The sequence below is a fragment of the Marmota flaviventris genome, chromosome 6 (genome assembly GCF_047511675.1).
Source record: "Marmota flaviventris isolate mMarFla1 chromosome 6, mMarFla1.hap1, whole genome shotgun sequence".
NCBI classification, from domain to species: domain Eukaryota; kingdom Metazoa; phylum Chordata; class Mammalia; order Rodentia; family Sciuridae; genus Marmota; species Marmota flaviventris.
In genome coordinates, this window is record NC_092503.1 from 96405544 (window position 1) to 96423979 (window position 18436).

Consider the following 18436-nt stretch of genomic DNA (forward strand, 5'->3'; position numbering starts at 1 on the left):
TCTCATCCTAATAACCTTCACCATCCTGAGAGTGAACATACCAGCCAACAACAGACAACCCCACCTATTGGATGAGAAGGGAAGCAGGAAATACACTGATCTCCAGCAAAACCAATCCTCCTCTGAGATTTTTTTTCTCTTTTCTCTCTTTCTCTTCTCCCACTCTCACATCCCCAACTTTTTGTAAACCAAGTACTTTTCATGAATTAGGCTACTGAGAACTGGGATGTCTGAACAGTATATTACAGTTATGTTGTATAATCTTTTATCTCCTATTTTTACTTTTCTTAATTTTCATGTTTGTTTTTTATACTCTATTGTCTTCCCACTTATTTGTTGCCCCCAAAACACTTTCTCTCTCTTCTTGTGCTACTAACCAACTTCTTTTTTTCTCATTTTTTAAAAATTATTTTTATTTTAGCTTGAGCTTAATTGTGCATATTTATGGAGTACAGGAAAAAAATAAATGATAAATATTTGAGATGATGAACATACTAACCAACTTCTTTAGATTCCTCTTTCATACTTCCTAAGATCTAATAGCTCTATATCCTTACCTTCTATCCCCTTAACATCTCATCCTACACCTCATCCCCAGTCTTCTCTTTGTCCACCATCAGAAACTGTAGACCCCAATTATATTGTAGATAATAATTGAAATCACCATATCTGTATATTGTTCCAAAACCATAAACATCTTTACTTAACAGATATTTGGTTTAAGGCTGTATATTGTTTGTATTGGGACCTGTTATATTGTTCTCCCCCTTAAAGGGGAGGTATTGGAACCCTGCAGGGACACTATAAGCCTCTAGGGCAAAAACTGTAACACCTTGGATCCGCAATGCTAGAAGGGAAGACATAAGAACAACATGGAAAAACAAGAGATGAAAGTTCCCCAAACAAACCAAGATACTACATTAATAGAATCTATAGCCAGTACAGAAGAAATTACAGAGAAGGAGTTGAGGATGTACATAATTAAAATGTTCTGTGAATTAAAGGATGATATATGAGAGCAAATACAGGCAGCAATAGATCAGTTCAACAGAGAGCTACATAAGCAAATACAGGAAGCAAAAGATCACTTCAAGAAGGAGATAGAGGTTCTTGGGGGAAAAAAAACAGAAATTCTTAAAATGAAAGAAACAATAAACCAAATTAAAAACTCAATAGTAAGCACCACCAACAGATTAGATCACTTGGAAAATAAAACCTCAGACAATAAAGACAAAATATATAATCTTGAAAATAAAGTTGACCACACAGTAAAGATGCTAAAAAACCATGAATAGAACATTCAAGAATTATAAGATAACATAAAAAGATAAAATTTAAGAATTATTGGGATAGAAAAAGGCATAGAGTTCCAAACCAAAGGAATGAACAACCCATTCAATGAAATAATATCAGAAAATTTTCCAAACATAAAGGATGAATTGCAAAATCAAATACAAGACGCTTACAGGACACCAAATGTATAAAATCACACAGATCCACACCAAGGTACATTATAATGAAAATGCCTAGCATACAGAATAAGGAGAGAATTTTAAAAGCCACAAGAGAAAGGAATCCAATTACATATAGGGGGAAACCAATTAGGATATCTGCAGATTGTTCACCCCAGACCCTTAAAGCTAGAAGATCCTGGAACAACATATACCAAACTCTGAAAGAAAATGGATGCCAACCAAGAATCTTATATCCAGCAAAATTAAGCTTTAGGTTTGATGGCAAAATAAAACCTTCCATAATAAACAAAAGGTAAAAGAATTTACAACTAGAAAGCATAAACTATAGAACATCCTCAGCAAAATATTCCATGAAGAGGAAATTAAAAACAACAATTAAAATAGCAAAGGGAGTTACTACACTAAGAAGTTACTACACTAATCAAAGAAGAAAATTGATAAACTCTTAGCCATGCTAATGAAGAGAAGGTGAGAAAAACTCATATTACTAGATTCTGTGATGAAAAATGAAATATCATGGCAAATACTACAGAAATATAAAAGATAATAGGAAATTATTTTGAAAATTTATACTACAATAAAATAGAAAATGTCAAGGATATTGACAAATTTCTAGCATTATGTGATTGATCCAAACTGAATAAGGACAATATACACAAGTTAAACAAATCAATTCAAGCAATGAAATAGAAGAGACCATCAGAAGCCTACCAACCAAGAAAATCCCAGGACCAGATGGATACACAGGTGAATTTTACAAGACCTTCAAAGAAGAACTAACACCAATACTCCTCAAATTATTCCATGAAATAAAAAAAGATGAAACACTTACAAAATCATTCTATGAGGCTAATATCACTCTGATTCCAAAAACAAAGACACATCAAAGAAATAAAACTTGAGACTAATATCTCTAATGAATACAGATGCAAAAGTTCTCAATAAAATTCTGGCCAATTGAATGAAAAATCATATTAAAAAGATAGTGCACTATAATCAAGTAGGGTTCATTCCAGGGATAGAAGGTTGTTTCAACATATGGAAATAAAAAATGTAATTAATCACAATACATTCAAAGATTAAAATCATATGATCATCTCAAGAGATGCAGAAAAAGTATTTGACAAAATACAGCACCCCCTCATGTTCAAAACACTAGAAAAACTAGGGATATCAGGAACATATCTCAACATTGTAAAAGCTATCTATGCTAAGCCCAAGGCCAACATCACTCTAAATGGAGAAAAATTGGAATCATTCCCACTATAAACTGGAACAAGAAAGGGATGCCCTCTTTCACCACTTCTATTTAACATAGGTCTTGAAACTCTAGCCGGAGCAATTAGACAGACAAAGGAAATTAAAAGGATATGAATAGGAAAAGAGAAACTCAAACTATCACTATTTGCTGACAACATGATTCTACACCTAGAGAATCCAAAAAATTCCACCAGAAAACTTCTAGAACTAGTAAATGAATTCAGCAAAGTAGCAACATATAAAATCAGCACCCATAAATCTAAGGCATTCCTGTACATCAGTGACAAATCCTCTGAAAGAGAAATAAGAAAAACTACCCCATTTACAATAACCTAAAAAACAAAGTAAAATACTTGGGAATAAACTTAATGAAAGAGGTGAAAGACCTCTACGATGAAAACTACAGAACCCAAAAGAAAGAAATTAAAGAAGACCTTAGAAAATAAAAAGATCTCCCTTGTTCTTGGATAGGTATAATTAATATTGTTAAAATAACCATACAACCAAAAGCACTATACAGATTTAATGCAATTCCAATCAAAATCCCAATGACATTCCACATAGAAATAAAAAAGCAGCCATGAAATTCATCTGGAAATATAACAGACCCAGAATAGCCAAAGCAATACTTTGCAAGAAGAGAGAAGCAGGTAGCATCATTATACAGATCTTAAGCAATACTACAGAGCAATAGTAATAAAAACAGCATGATACTGCAACCAAAACAGACTTGTAAACCAATGGTACACAATAGAGGACACAGAGACTAACCCACATAAATATAGTTATCTTATGTTAGACAAAGGTGCCAAAAACATATATTAGAGAAAAGAGAGCCTCTTCAACAAATGGTGCTGGGAAAACTAGAAATCCATAGGCAACAAAATAAAATTAAGCCCCTATCTCTCACCATACACAAACTCAACTCGAAGTAGATCAAGGACCTAGGAATTAAACCTGACACCCTGCACCTAATACAAGAAAAAGTAGGACCAAATCTTCATCATGTCAGATTAGGCCTCAACTTCCTTAATAAGACTCCCATAGAGTAAGAAATAAAATCAAGAACCAATAAATGAGATGGATTCAAATGAAAAAGTTTCTTCTTATCAAAAGAAACCATCAGTGAGTAGAGGTGAATAGAGAGACTACAGAATGGGAGCAAATTTTTACCTCATGCACAGCAGAAGAGCACTAATCTCTAGGTTATATAAAGAACTCAAAAATCTTAACACCAAAAAAAAAAAAAAAAAAACAAATAACCAAATCAAAACTATTCTAAGATTTCATTTTACTCCAGTCAGAATGGCAGCTATTAAGAATAGAAACAACAGGGGCTAGGGTTGTGGCTCAGCGGTAAAGTGCTTGCCTAGCACATGTGAGGCCCTGGGTTCGATCCTTAGCACCACAAAAAGATAAACAAATAAAATAAAGGTATTGCGTCCAACTACAACTAAAAAATATACATTTACCAAAAAAAAAAGAGAGAGAATACAAACAACAATTATTGTTGTCAAGGATGTGGGGGGGAAAGACACACTCATACATTGCTGGTAGAACTGCAAATTGGTGTAACCAATATGGAAAGCAGTATGAAGATTCCTTGGCAAACCTGGAATGGAACCACACCATTTGACCCAGCTATTCCATTCCTCCATTTATACCCATACGACATAAAAACAGCACACTAAAATGATGTAGCCACCTCAATGTTTATAGCAGCACAACTCACTAGAGCTAAATTGTGGAACCAACCTCGATGCCCTTCAGTAGATGAATGGATAAAGAAAATGTGAGATACACACACACACACACACACACACACACACAACTGAATATTATTCAGTATTAAAAGATAATAAAATCATGGCATTTGCAGGTAAAAGGATGGAGCTTGCAAATATCATATTAAGTGAAGTAAGCCAATCCCCAAAAATCAAATGCCAAATGTATTCTCTGATATGTGGATGCTGATACATAATGGGGATGGGGTAGGGGAGCATGGGAGGAATGCAAGAACTTTAAATAGGGCAAAGGGGAGGAAAGGGAAGGGATGGGGCATAGTGGTAGGAAAGATGGTGGAATGAGATGGATATCATTACCCTTAGTACATGTATTTAAGACACCAATGGTACAACTGTACTTTGTGTACATCCAGTGACATGAAAAATTGTTCTCTATAAGTGTACTATGAATTGTAATACATTCTGCTGTCATGCATAACAAATTAGAATAAATAAATTTTTAAAAATACATTAATAAAAAAATTAAAGAGTTCGATCCCCTTCTTCCCTCCCAGTTCCCTAACTTTCTGTCTCACCATATAATCTCTTTCCCTCACACATATTTCATGCCATCTACTGTGTTGTGGGATGCAGGAAAGGGAACCCTCACTAGAAGTCTAAAAGATGGGGCCACCTAATTTCAGACTTTCAGCTGCCAAATCTGTGAGCTAAACAAACCTCTTTTCTTTTTTAACTACCCAGTCTTGAGAATTTTGTTATAGTAATACAGCATGGGATAATCCAAGAAGTCAAAAAAGAAAGAAAGAAGAGAGGGAAGGAGAGGCATCTCATCAGTCTTCCATTAAGGTAGGCTCTATTTTTAAATTTTAGATCTTATCGGATAGGTTCATTCAGTTTTAGTTTGATGTTTGCTCTGTTATGTATTCTCCTATGCTTTTTCTGATTTCCTGAATGCAGCTAGAACATGTGAAATTTCCCAAGGCTTTAGCTCAAAACAATCACACATCATCCTCTCCCTGTGCATCAAGGGAATCTTACAAGACTAGACCCTATTATTTCAGGACTCTTTGATAAGGTGGAAATATTTTTTTTAAAGAGAGAGAGAGAATTTTTAATATTTATTTTTTAGTTTTTAGTGGACACAACATCTTTATTTTAGTTGTATGAGGTGCTGAGGATCGAACCCAGGGCATGCCAGGCGAGCTCGCTACCACTTGAGCCACATCCCCAGCCCAAGGTGGAAATACTTTTAAATGATAAGCAAATTGTACTAAAAAAGATTAAATTAATAAGGCAAAATAATCACTTTGGTGGACAGATTTTTTTCTTCTCTGTCTATATTATTACTCAGAATCACTCTGTTAATTTTAAATGATGTAGTGTAAACTTATTTACACTTATTACACTTCATTGTCTCACTTTCTTTGTCTTTCATTCTTTCTTTTTTGAGAATCAAATATCTTAAACATATTGCAGTAACTGGATGATTCATTCATTCAAAATATATTCAGTCATCTAGCAAGTACTTATCATCCAAAGAGGTAAAATAAAAGAAATATTTTTTAAAAATAGGTAAAAGAAGACAAAATGAAGGAAAATGGGTTCACAACTTTAATCTGAAAATCCTGAAAGTTCATCATATATTTCTTCCCTAAGCCAGTTCTCTTTCCTAGGCCTTTCCCTCCCTCCTGATTTCTGGGAAAATCTGCAAATCTTCACTCACAATTTTTTTTTTTAGGTTTTTTGTTTTGTGTTTTGATTTTTGGTTGAGGGTGATGAGGGAGTACCAGGGATTGAACTCAAGGATACTTAACCACTGAGCCACATCCCCAGCCCTATTCTGTATTTTATTTAGAGACAGGGTCTCACGGAGTTGCTTAAAGCCTTGTTTTTGCTAAGGCTGGCTTTGAACTCAAGATCCTCCTCCTCAGCATCCTGAGCCACTGGGATTATATGCATGTGCCACCATGCCTAGTAATTTCTATGTTTTTATTAGTGCATTAGAATTATACAAAACAGTGGGGTTCATTGTGACATACTCATATATATACATAACATAATTTGCTCCATTTAATTCCCCAGTACTTGCCTTTCCCTCCCCTCTTCTCTCCCCTGACCTCCTTCCTGTAGTCTTTTGGTCTCTATTCTATGTAATTATTCTTTTTCCCACATTTTTATTGGTGTATTATAGCTACACATAATTATGGGATTTGTTATTACATATTTGTACATGCACACAATAAAACAATATAATTTGTCCAGTATCACCCCCCAGCACTTCCCCACTTCACCTCCCACCCCTTGTCTTTCTTCTACTGATATTTCTTTAATATCCCTAAGATCTGCCCCTACCTTTTCCTTTTTCTCTCTAGCTTCTGCATATGAGAGAAAATATAGGACTTTTGACCTCCTGAATTTGACTTGTTTTGCTTAACCTAATGTTCTCTAGTCCCATTTATTTTCCTGCAAATGCCATGATGTAATTTTCCTTTATGGCTAAATAAAACTCTGTTGTGTATATATATCACATTTTCTTTATTCATTCATCTTTTGATGAACACCTAGGTTACTTCAGTGGTTTGGCTATTGTGAATTGTGCTGCTATAAACATGGGTATACCCATATCACTGTGCTATCATGAATTTAATTCTTTAGGATAAATACCAAGGAATGGTATAGCTGGGTCATATGGTGGTTCCATGCCCAGTCTTTTGAGGAACCTCTATACTGATTTTCATAGTGTTTATACTAATTTACAAATCTCAACAGTGTACATGTGTTCCTTTTTCTCCACATTCTCTCTAGCATTTATTATGGTTTGTATTCTTGATGACTTTCATTCTGACTGTTGTGAAATAAAGTCTCAGTGTGGTTTTGATTTGCATTTCCCTAATTACTAATGATGTTGAACATTGTTTTAATATATCTGTTGGCCATTGTGTTTCTTCTTTTGAGAAGTGTCTATTTTATTCATTTGCCCATTTTTTGTTTTTTAAATATTTATTTTTAGCTATAGGTGGACACAATATATTTATTTTATTTTTGTATGGTGCTGAGGATCAAACCCAGGGTCTCACACATGCTAGGTGAGCACTCTACCTCTGAGCCACAACCCCAGCCCATCATTTGCCCATTTTTTAAATTGGGTTATTTGGTATTTGATGTAAATGTCTTTGAGTTCTTCATATATTCTAGATATTAAACCCATGTCAGAAGAGTAGCTAGCAAAGATTTTCTCCCATTCTGTAGGTTCTCCTGTAATATCCCTAATTGTTTCCTTTGCTGTGCAGAAGCATTTTAATTTGATGCCATCCCATTTGTTAACTCTTGGCATTATTAACTGAGCTTTAGGCATCTTATTTAGTAAGCCATTGCCTATGCCTATATGCTGGAAGGTTGATCCTACATTTTCTTCTAGGAGTTGAAAGTTTCTATCTAATTCCTAGGTCTTTGATCCATTTTGTTCATTCACAATTTTGAAGTTATAAAATTCACTCATACAAATTTCCCTCAGCACTATTTATGAGCTCACTAGCATACATGCATTTTTAGGATAAATTGAGCAAAGGAAGATATGAAATTTGTAACACAGGGTACTTTTCCAATATTATCTATCATCAAATAGGAAATGTAGAAGACATCAACCTCAGGATCCTGAGACCATCCAGCCCACTACAAACCATCCTGTGATTTCCAGAAAGATGTCATCCCCACATACCTTCTCATATCTACCCCTCACTATGTTTCCTTTAGAAAAGCCTGAGAACCCTGAAAGCTCTTCTCACTCTTGAGATGGCCTATATATGTGTACTTCTTGCTTTCCTAAATAAATCTCTGTGCTTCAATATATGACATATGCCATAACTCTTTTCTGTCATGCAAGCCAAAGACCCCGTCATCCTAAATTGAAAGTCCCCTTCTCTGAGACTCCTTGGACCCTCTCCAATGATACCAAGATACCTTTTCCAGTATCACGGGGTCTGAAAGATGTATACAAAATCAAATGAGACTATATGAAAATGGCTTCTAAGCTATAAGAATATTATTAAAATAAAGGGTAAGCAAATTAGGCAGAGTTTGATATCTGTTCTAAGGAGTAACACTTCTTGAAAAAGAATGTTTCATGCTTAGGGTAACTCATCATTCAAGTTAAGCAATGGATAAACCTCCACTTAATAGTAAGAATACTTTATGTTTGTATGACGTATATTCTAAGTGTGTTCTTCTGTGTTACTTAATTTAATCACAAGATACTTAGTAGTAGACAGGAAAGGTCTAATTACTACTACTTTTAGATGAGGAAAACAAAGTCTGAATTGCTTTAGATTACACAGAAAATCAGTGGCAGAAGTGGGATGAGAAGCCAGGCCTACTTGACTCCTTACCCTTTTCTTTTCCCATGATCTCATGCTGCTTTTATTTTTGTACTGTGCAATATTTCCATCCTGGTTGTATTGGAAAAACATAATGAAATAACAAAATAAAGGTTAAACTTTTTTCCTGTGACTTCAGTGCTTAAAAGAGAAGTCTTATTGCCAGGCAGGTGGACCTACCTGTAATGTCAGCAGCTCAGGAGGCTGAGGCAGGAGGATTATGAGTTCAGTTCAGTCTCGGCCTCATATCAAGGCCCTAAGCAACTCAGCAAGACCCTGTCTCTAAATAAATATAAAAAAGAGCTGGGGATGTGGATCAGTGGTTAAATGCCCTGGGTTCAATCCCCAGTGTCAAAAAAAAAAAAAAGGAGAAGCCTTGGGTGTTCAAATACCTGCTTCACACAAAGATAATGAATACAAATTTTATTAAAATTTCCCTTCTTCTTCCTGTCCTCTAGTGAAATGTTAAGCAACCACATAATACAAACATTCAAGCTGGATGATTGGCCACCAAACAAAGAATATTATTTCTACTGTTTATAGAATGATAGACACATTAAGTTATTGTCACAGTGATGTAAGATAGTTTGACAAAAGTCAAATAAAAAATAACTAAAACAAATATATTTAAGGTATAAAATATCAATTTATCAATTATGAATATGTTAACAGTCATTATTCTATCTTAGAATTTTTAAAAGCTTACAGTTCATTCTAATAGGAGAATAAGATAAATAAATATTTACACTACACTAATTTTGTTATGTTCCCTTCACAAAATATTACATTAAAGTCTTAACAGATCATTGACAGCATGTAATAAACAATGAGAAACCTTAGAAAATGCATTTTCCTTAACTCTCTAAGGTAATATTCACACTTTCCAATTAAACTAGAGTACAAGCATATTTTGAACTTTGCCATAGAGAAGCTCACTAGCTGTAAAATAGAATCAAATGGAAATTGAATGGAGAATAAAGTCTAAGTGAGCAAAAGAGTAATAAGGACAAAAGGAGAAAAGAAAGCAAAACTCCTCACTTACTTTTTACTTCTTTGTCTGTTGTCTGTTTCAAAATTCCATGGCAGGACTGCCTTACAATTCTACCTTGGGGAAGATGTGCAGCAGATCCCAGGGCTACTCTCTGTCAGTGCTTGGGTTTAAGTCTGAGGCAGGTTCTTCCCGTGAGCATTAGCACAAGAGTGACTTGACTTACAGATTTTCAATGGATGCAAATGTCAACCTTATCACCAAGGAAGACATATGGTACCCAGTTCTGGAAGCCGGCTTCTATTTCATGATGAGTTCAAGTCTCCCGCTGTGACCAGAGCGTGGCTCATGGAAAGGCAGAGGTCAACGTGCCACAGAGGGTTGCCTCAGTGCCCCACGTGGTGCCTGGACCTGCCTGAAAATGTCAGTTTTCAGAACATGATTCTGCAAGCTGCTTTTACAAAAGTACACAGCTAAAATAACAGCAGAGAAGAGGGCTTTTTTTTTTTTTTCAAAGAAAAATCATACAATGAAGGATCATCCCGTTATTGTAAAAGTGTCTTTTAGGTTTTTTATCCACATTTCTTTGAAATGTGCAGGGGAAAATTGCCAGTACATAAACTGTAGTTTAACATAATCACCATTGGATTTCAACTGTTGTGCTTGGATAGCTGCTGGGGTTGTCTGGTTTAACAGAAGTGATAATAAGGCCTGAAGCTTTATTCATAGTCTACTGATGAACAATTTGGGCCAAAATTTCTACTTGTGCCCTGAAGTCTATCTAAACTGCTTTGTTCCAAAATTACAGTCTCTATTGTATTAGTTTGCTTGGGTTGCCATCACAAAATCACACCAAGTGGCTTAAACAACAGAAGTTCTGGAGGGTAGAAGTCCAAGATCAAGTTATTGATAGGTTTGGTTACTCCTGAGCTCTCTCTCCTTGGCTTGCAGATTGAAGTGTTCTTATGTGTCCTTACATGGCCTCTCCTCTGTGTGCATATTCCTGTTGTCTCTCTGCGTATCCAAATTTCTTCTTATAAGAATACCAGTCAGATTAGCTTACAGTCCATCCTAACAGCCTCATTTTAATTCATCATCTCTTTTAAAAAACAAAACAAAACAAAAAAAAACCCTACCTTCAAACACAGTCCCATTCTTACCAATTGGGGATTAGGAATTTCACATATGAATTTTGAGGGCATATAACCAGAGTCCTAGGACAAAGGCCTGACTCCAAAGAGTTCCAACAAACTAGGACTGGTCACTCACTCCAAAAAATAAATAGTAAAGGCAATGGTGAAAAATCAGAAAAAAATAACTTTAATCACCCTGGCAGGCAAAGTGAGATCTAGCCTCTCAGTCCTATCTTTGGGTTACTGATGTGAGCTTTAGGTTTAAGTAGAGGAAGAATGGAGTTAGTGGGGTAAGATATGTATAATTAAGTAGTATCAGTCAAACTCTGGTCTAGTTGATCATTCTCTCAGTTCTGGTTCTGCAAGGTCCTCCCAAGAAGTTCTTATCACTTGAGGGGGAAATTTCCACTTGCCTCTCAGGACTTTTATCTACCAGACCTGTGGTGCTGGAAGGGGGAATTCATTTCCCATTGAGACAATTGTTTCTGTTTATGGAGTCAGCCTCATATGGCGTGATGTGCCTGACTCCCACTCTTCCTAGAAGGTGAAAACTTATTCTAGGGATTTGATGCAATAAAAACTGACTAATGCTTCTTCAAATCTTGTCTCCACCTTAAAGGGAGATGAGATAGGTTTGGTAAAAATTTAGGGCTAATAAATGTCATACTACTAGTTTTTAGATAAACACCCCTTTAATGAGTATCATGCCTATATGCGAGCTGAGGAGGGACCTGACCCCAAGTTTAAGGTAATAAAGCACACAGTTGAAAAAGGAAGGCAGCCATGCTGAGCTTTAACCGGCCTTACTTATCCACTGACATTGCAGGCATAAGAGATCCTGCCCAAATCAATAAATTGGCCAAGGACCTGAACAGACACTTCTCAGAAGATGATACACAATCAATCAACAAATATATGAAAAAATGTTCATTATTGCTAGCAATTAAAGAAATGCAAATCAAAACTACTCTAAGATTTCATCTCACTCCAGTCAGAATGGCAGCTATTATGAATACAAACAACAATAAGTGTTGGTGAGGATATGGGGAAAAAGGTACACTCATACACTGCTGGTAGGGCTGCAAATTGGTGCAGCCAATATGGAAAGCAGTATGGAGATTCCTTGGAGAATTGGGAATGGAACCACCATTTGACCCAGCTATCCCTCTCCTTGATCTATACCCAAAGGACTTAAAACAGCATACTACAGGGACACAGGGACATCAATGTTTATAGCAGCACAATTCACAATAGCTAAATTGTTGAACCAACCTAGATGCCCTTCAGTGGATGAATGGATAAAGAAAATGTGGTGTGTGAATATATATATAATATTACATTGTGTGTGTGTATAGATATATATACACACACACAATGGAATATTATTCAGCAATAAAAGAGAATAAAATCATAGCATTTGCAGGTAAATGGGTGGAGTTAGAGAAGATAATGCTAAGTGAAGTTAGCCAATCCCCAAAAAACAAATGCCAAGTGTTTTCTCTGGTATAAGGAGGCTGATTTATAGTGGGGTAAGGAGTAGAGGGAGCATGGGAGAAATAGACAAACTCTAGATTGGGAAGATGGGTTGGAGGGGAAGGGAGGGGGCATGGGGTTAGAAATTATGGTGAAATGTGATGGTCATTATTATCCAAAGTACATGTATGAAGACACAAATTGGTGTGAATATATTTTGTATACAGCCAAAAATATGAAAAATTGTGCTCTATATGTGTAATAAGAATTGTAATACATTCTGCTGTCATTATAAATAAAAAAATAATTTAAAAAAGATCCTCAGTCATCCTTCCGCTCTACCCTTGGCCAGGTGATGTAAGATCCGAGCAAGGATGGTGCAGACCAGGAATTCAGAAGGACTGAAAAGTTTTAGTGACTGTGAAGTTTGAAGACCTAAGATCCTTACTCAGCGCCCCAGCCTTTAAAATTGGAAAGGTTCCAGTGCCCTTGGACAAGGATGCAGCAATGCACCTAGTTAAACAAGTTGAGCTTATTACTCATCATGTTATGGGAGATTGTGCGGCATAGGTATGATGATGCTGCCTTGGTGACTCTTCAATCTGAGACAAGGTGTATCTCTCACAGGGTCCTGGCATAGCCCCTGTGAATCCATGGGCAAGAAATACTTTTATCTCATCCATGGAAGAGTTAAAGCTTAGAAATGAAAAATAATTATGATTCATCTAAGAAAATACATGCTGGAAGATGGCGGCGAGGGGAGTGCATTGCCCCCGTGTGCTGCTTCACTGTGTGGGAGTATGACAAGTCAGGACGGCTAAAGGATATCTTGTTAGGAATTTCCAGCAATAGTGGGGTGCTCCGGAACCTGGAGGAAGGATTTCCATCGCACGAGGATCGGCTACGGGGACTCAAACGCGAGAGGTTTGTCGCACGGAGGGTAACACTGCTTATTCAGCAAATCGCCCCGCGGCTAGAGTCTGCAGCGCGCGCTGGGAAATGAGGAGATAGCGACGCAGGGATACAGCGCTGCAGTTTCTGCCAGCTGTGCAAGCACCATACTCAGGGCTGAATTCTGGGTTCGAGACGGGGGAAGGAAGCGGTCCATCTCGGTTCTCCACACCGGTCAGACCACAGAGGAGGCCAGCAGCCACCATGTTGGAAAGCTGACGTCACCATCCCTGTTTTCGACTGACCGCAGCTCATTCAGCCATAGAACAGGTAATTTCAGGCTGCAATTCGCCTGCGGCTTGCAGACAGATTGCTAGGGTTCAGTGCCTGGGTGCTTCTTAGAACCTGATCTTATCGTAGCGAACACCGAGCGTGGGGCGGCCGAGTTCCGGCTCCCGGAACCGTCCCGGAACCGCCCTGGCCCAGGGCTGCGGAGCCTGCGGAGGCTGCTTCTTGGACCCTGCTCCTATCAGAGCATACACCAAGCACTAAGCGGCTGAATTCCGGCTCCCGGAACTGAGCCCGCAGGGACTGCTTCTTGGAGCCTACACTTATAGGAGCTTACACCGAGCACGGAGCGGCCGAGTTCCGGCTCCCGGAACTTCCCTGGCCCGGGGCTAGGAGCCCGCGGAAACTGCTTCTCGGTCCGGGTCCTGCTGAGGGCCGGTCAGGACTCACCCGTTGCTTTGGTTGCCCGGCAAGGGGAACGAAATGCTGCCATTCGCATAGGATACCAACATGGCAGAGATCTGATGTCATCAGAAAGCGGCGGAGGAGAGAACTTCATCAATACCAGCGGCGACATAAACAGTTGGTCTCCTGGTAGGGGGGGGTGAGGCACAGACACCCGAGTCTCCTCAATTTGTCGTCAAGCCAGAGGGGAGGAGCCGGGCCGCCGCCAGCGCCCGGAGCAGGCCCAGCGGCTCGCCAGCGTGGTGACCGCGTGACCCAATTGGAGAGGGGGCAGACCGGAGCCGCCACCCGCACCCGCAAGGTGGGCAGACCCGCGACCCAGTGGTACATGGGCGTGGTAGGAGGGGCAGGGCAGAGCCGCCGTTCGCGCTTGCAAGGTAAACAGACCTGTGACAGCCTGGCAAGTCAGGCCCAGTGGCCTGCCAGTGTGGTACACACGTCACCCCAACTGGAGTAGGGGCAGAGCAGATCCTTCTCCCACGCCCGGATCAGGCCCTGCCGGTGTGGTGGTCACGTGACCCGAATTGGAGTGGGGGCGGAGCGGAACCGCCACCCCACCCGTGCCCGCAGGGTGAGCAGACCTGTGACCAACCTGCAGATCAGGCCCAGGGGTCCGCAGGCGTGGTAGGAGGGGCAGGGCAGATCCGCCGCCCGCGCCTCCAAGGAAGGCAGACCTGCAACAGACCGGCGGATCAGGCCCAGGAGCCTGCCGGCGTGGTACACACACCACCCTAATTGGAGTAGGGGCAGAGCAGAGTCGCCGCCCGTGCCAGGAACAGGCCCAGCGACCTGCAGGCGGGGTAGTCACGACACCCCAATTGGAGTAGGGGCAGAGCAGAGCCTCCACCCGTGCCCGAAAGGTGGGCAGAACTTCGACCGACCAGCGGGACAGGCCCAGTGGCCTGCCGGTATGACAAACACGTCACCCCATTTGGAGTAGGGGCAGAGTAGAGCCGCAGCTCGCGCCTGCAGGATAGGCAAACCTGCAACCGACCGACGGATGAGGCCCGGTGGCCTGCCGGCGTGGTACACTCGTCACCCCAATTGGAGTAGGGGCAGAACAGAGCTGCCACCAGCGCCCAGAACAGGCCCAGTGACATGCCGGCGTGGTAGCCACGACACCCCAATTGGAATAAGGAGAGAGCAGAGCCGCCGCCCGCGCCTGCAGGAAACATACGCAAGCAGTATGAAAAGACAAGGAAAGAAAGGACCAGAAGCAATGCAGGTCAACGCAACTTTAGAAGAGGTAACAGCTGCAGCAGATGGAATGTCAGATAAAGAATTCAGGATATACATGCTTCAGATGATCTGGAGTATCAAGGAAGACATTAAACAGCAAAATCAGACAATGAAAGATCACTTCGACAATGAATTACGCAAACAAATCCAGGAAGCAAAGGATCAACTATACAGGGAGATAGAGGTTATAAAAAACAAACAAACAGAAATCCTAGAAATGCAGGAAGCAATAAACCAACTTAAAAACTCAATGGAGAATACTACCAGCAGAGTAGAACACTTAGAAGATAGAACATCAGACAATGAAGACAAAGTATTTCAACTGGAAAAGAACATAGACAGCTCAGCAAGACTGTTAAGAAACCATGAGCAGAACATCCAAGAAATACGGGATAACATTAAGAGACCAAACTTAAGAGTCATTGGGATACAGGAAGGTACAGAGCTCCAAACCAAAGGAATGAGCAGTCTATTCAATGAAATAATAAGAGAAAACTTCCCAGACTTGAAGAATGAGACAGAATCCCAAATCCTAGAAGCCTACAGGACGCCGAATGTGCAAAATCATAAGAGATCCACACCTAGACACATTATAATGAAGATGCCTAACATACAGAATAAGGAGAGAATTTTAAAAGCTACAAGAGAAAGGAAGCAGATTACATTTAGGGGTAAGCCAATCAGGATAACAGCTGATCTTTCAACACAGACTCTGAAAGCTAGAAGATCCTGGAATAACATATTTCAAACACTGAAAGAAAATTGGTTCCAACCAAGAATTGTGTATCCAGCAAAATTAAGCTTCAGGATGGAAGATGAAATTAAAACCTTCCGCGATAAACAAAAGTTTAAAGAATTCGCAGCTAGAAAACCATCTCTTCAAAACATCCTCGCCAAAGCATTACAGGAAGAGGAAATGGAAAATAACAATGAAAACCAACAGTGGGAGGTAGGGCAGTAAAGGGGGGGGGGAATAATCAAAGAGGAAAACAAACCATGTTTAGTAACAGAAATAAACAAATATGGCTGGAAGAACAACCCATATCTCAATAATAACCCTAAATGTTAATGGCTTAAACTCACCAATTAAGAGACACAGACTAGTAGAATGGATCACAAAACAAGACCCAACAATATGCTGCCTACAGGAGACGCATTTGATAGGAAAAGACATACATAGGCTGAAGGTGAAAGGTTGGGAAAAATCATATCACTCATATGGACTTCGGAAACAAGCAGGAGTGTCCATACTCATATCAAATAAAATAGATTTCAAGCCAAAGTTAATCAAAAGGGATAAAGAGGGACACTACATACTGCTTAAGGGAACCATACACCAACAAGACATAACAATCATAAATATTTATGCCCCAAACAATGGTGCAGCTATGTTCGTCAAACAAACTCTTCTCAAGTTCAAGAGTCTAATAGACCACCATACCATAATCATGGGAGACTTCAACACACCTCTCTCGCCACTGGACAGATCTTCCAAACAAAAGTTGAATAAGGAAACTATAGAACTCAATAACACTATTAATAACCTAGACCTAATTGACATATATAGAGTATACCACCCAACATCAAGCAGTTACACTTTTTTCTCAGCAGCACATGGATCCTTCTCAAAAATAGATCATATATTATGTCACAGGGCAACTCTTAGACAATATAAAGGAGTAGAGATAATACCATGCATCCTATCTGATCATAATGGAATGAAACTGAAAATCAACGATAAAAGAAGGAAGGAAAAAGCATACATCACTTGGAGAATGAACAATAGGTTACTGAATGATCAATGGGTTATAGAAGATATCAAGGAGGAAATTTAAAAATTCTTAGAGATAAATGAAAACACAGACACAACATATCGGAATCTATGGGACACATTGAAAGCAGTTCTAAGAGGAAAATTCATTGCTTGAAGTTCATTCCTTAAAAAAAGAAAAAACCAACAAATAAATGATCTCATACTTCATCTCAAAATCCTTGAAAAAGAAGAGCAAAACAACAGCAAAAGAAGTAGAAGGCAAGAAATAATTAAAATCAGAGCTGAAATTAATGAAATTGAAACAAAAGAAACAATTGAAAAAATTGACAAAACTAAAAGTTGGTTCTTTGAAAAAATAACAAAATCGACAGACCCTTAGTGATGCTAGCGAAGAGAAGAAGAGAGAGAACTCAAATTACTAGCATACGGGATGAAAAAGGCAATATCACAACAGACACTTCAGAAATACAGAAGATAATCAAAAACTATTTTGAATCCTTATACTCCAATAAATTAGAAGATAGTGAAGGCATAGATAAATTTCTTAAGTCATATGATCTGCCTAGATTGAGTCAGGAGGATATAGAAAACCTAAACAGACCAATATCAATTGAGGAAATAGAAGAAACCATAAAAAGACTACCAACTAAGAAAAGCCCATGACCGGATGGGTATACAGCAGAATTTTACAAAACCTTTAAAGAAGAACTAATACCAATACTTTTCAAGCTACTTCAGGAAATAGAAAAGGAGGGAGAACTTCCAAATTCATTCTATGAGGCCAACATCTCCCTGATACCTAAACCAGACAAAGACACTTCAAAGAAAGAAAACTACAGACCAATATCTCTAATGAACCTAGATGCAAAAATCCTCAATAAAATTCTGGCGAATCGGATACAAAAACATATCAAAAAAATTGTACACCATGATCAAGTAGGATTCATCCCTGGGATGCAAGGCTGGTTCAATATACGGAAATCAATAAATGTTATTCACCACATCAATAGACTTTAAAATAAGAACCATATGATCATCTCGATAGATGCGGAAAAAGCATTCGTCAAAGTACAGCATCCCTTTATGTTCAAAACTCTAGAAAAACTAGGGCTAACAGGAACATACCTCAATATTGTAAAAGCAATCTATGCTAAGCCTCAGGCTAGCATCATTCTGAATGGAGAAAAACTGAAGGCATTCCCTCTAAAATCTGGAACAAGACAGGGATGCCCTCTCTCTCCACTTCTGTTCAACATAGTTCTCGAAACGCTGGCCAGAGCAATTAGACAGACGAAAGAAATTAAAGGCATAAAAATAGGAAAAGAAGAACTT